We start from the raw sequence: 2,509 nt of genomic DNA, 5'->3' as shown, positions 1-2,509 counted from the left end.
TACGCCCAACCGGATGAAGGCACACCTTTTGGATTTCACCTGAAGGAAGTCACCAAGTACCTGAACATTGGATTACCAAGCTTCACGGGAACCTTCAACGCCACTCTGCCTGAAGAGGAGCGCTGGAAGATTCAAGCTCACGTTCCGGGGAGAACATTCGCGCCAATCACGAAACCCATATATAGTGTTTTCAATGCACCAATATGGAGTCTGGGAAGGAGCATGGCAGCTCATATCACCATAGGACGCATTGGAGAAGTTTATCAAGAAGACCTCAAGGACACTATCTACCAGATTTGCGGACGCCGAGATGAACAATGGGAGTTAGTCAGCACCAAGAAGGATAGATCCATTGCATCATTCATCCAGGAGTTAAACCAGCACATTCGACGCCACGAGAACCAGATGTGCAATGATATGATAGAGCTGAAGAATGCGAAGGCAAGGATCATCGAGCTAGAAGGAGAACTGAAGTCTACACGCAAGGACTACATGGACGAGATCGTAGCTCTAGCAAGGCACAATGGCGATCTTAAGCAGGAGATTGAAGAACTCAAGAGGAAGTTAGCATCCCAGGAGGAAGACGAGTACGTCGCATGTCCGGACAACTACATCATCATCGACGACACCGATTCGGATCCAAGTGAACCCGACTTTGAAGACGAAGCTGGAGCAGATATCATGGAGTCTTCCACCGGTTCAAATTTCTAGATGACCACCAGATAGTAGTAGTATTCCCCCATGTAAACATTATAGTCGAGCACTTTTGCGATAGTTTAGACCGATTGTAAGCCCTTGATTGATTGAAGTGATTTTGTGTGCATTTGCTCATGTGCATAAGGGTAGTGTTTTCTCTTTAGACCTCACTCTATTCTTAATTCTCGTCTTTTCTAAACCCTCAGATGCCTCCGAGACGTGACAATGGATTCCCACCGGAGCTTACTCAGTTGATCCAGCAACAGAATCAATTGATGCAGATGTTAGTCCAGAACTAGCAGAACAACAACCCACCACCACCTGTTGACCACTTAGCCCGTTTTCTTAGGCTGAATCCGCCGGTGTTTTCTAGTAGCACCGAGCCGATAGTAGCAGACGATTGGCTCCGCAAGATAGAGTTCTTAATTGAGCTTTTGCCAGGTACCGGTCCAATATCGAAGCGACCGTACCGGATGCCAGCAAAGGATTTGGTGGAAATTAAGAATCAGATTAAGGAATTATTGGATAAAGGTTACATTCGCCCAAGTTCTTCGCCTTGGGGATCACCCATACTTCTAGTGGAAAAGAAGGATGGATCATTAAGGATGGTTGTTGATTACCGTGGATTGAATGAAGTAACCATCAAGAACAAGTACCCACTACCAATGATCAACGATCTGTTTGATCGGTTGCAAGGAGCTGAAGTGTTTTCCAAGATCGATTTGCGATCAGGGTACCATCAATTGAAGATTCGAGAGCAGGACATACCTAAGACAGCATTCACCACGAGATATGGACTATATGAGTATACCGTTATGTCATTTGGATTGACTAACGCACCTGCCTATTTTATGAACCTGATGAACAAAGTGTTTATGGAGTTTTTGGATAAGTTCGTCGTAGTGTTCATAGATGACATCCTGGTTTATTCGAAGAATGAAGAGGAGCATAAGGAACATTTGCATTTGGTTTTGGAGAAACTAAGGGAACATCAGTTATACGCCAAATTCAGCAAATGTGAGTTTTGGTTGAAGGAAGTTGGATTCCTCGGACACGTTATATCCGGAGAAGGTATAGCAGTTGACCCCACAAAGGTTGAGAACGTAACTGAATGGGAAGCACCAACAACAGTTGGAGAGATCCGGAGTTTTCTTGGACTCGCAGGATACTACCGGAGATTCATTGAGAACTTTTCAAAGATTGCAAAGCCTATGACGGAGTTGTTGAAGAAGGATACTAAGTTCAAATGGACTGAGGAGTGTGAGGCTAGTTTCCAGGAATTGAAGAAACGTTTGGTTACCTCACCAGTATTGATTTTGCCAGATCAAACCAAGGATTATGAGGTGTATTGCGACGCTTCACGTCGAGGACTTGGAGCAGTGCTTATGCAGGAAGGAAGAGTTGTTTCGTATACTTCACGGCAACTGAAGCCTCATGAGTTGAATTATGCCACGCATGATTTGGAGTTAGCAGCCGTAGTGCATGCATTGAAAACATGGAGACATTTCCTCATTGGAAATCATTGTGAGGTGTACATGGATCACAAGAGTTTGAAGTACATTTTCATGCAGAAGGAGTTGAACCTCAGACAAAGGAGATGGTTGGAGCTCATCAAGGATTATGACATGAGATTGCATTACCATCCTGGAAAAGCTAATGTAGTAGCTGGCGCATTGAGCCGTAAGAGCCATGTCAATATGCTAATGACAGGAGAAGTACCAAAGGAGTTAGCAGAAAACCTTCGTGAGCTATGTTTGGAAATAGTTCCGAGAGGCTATGTAGCAGCATTGGAGATTCAGTCAACATTGATGGA

Source organism: Triticum urartu, chromosome 7A, assembly GCF_056163025.1.
Source record: "Triticum urartu cultivar PI428250 chromosome 7A, HENAU_Tu73, whole genome shotgun sequence".
Lineage (NCBI taxonomy): Eukaryota > Viridiplantae > Streptophyta > Magnoliopsida > Poales > Poaceae > Triticum > Triticum urartu.
This window is presented reverse-complemented; position numbering follows the sequence as displayed.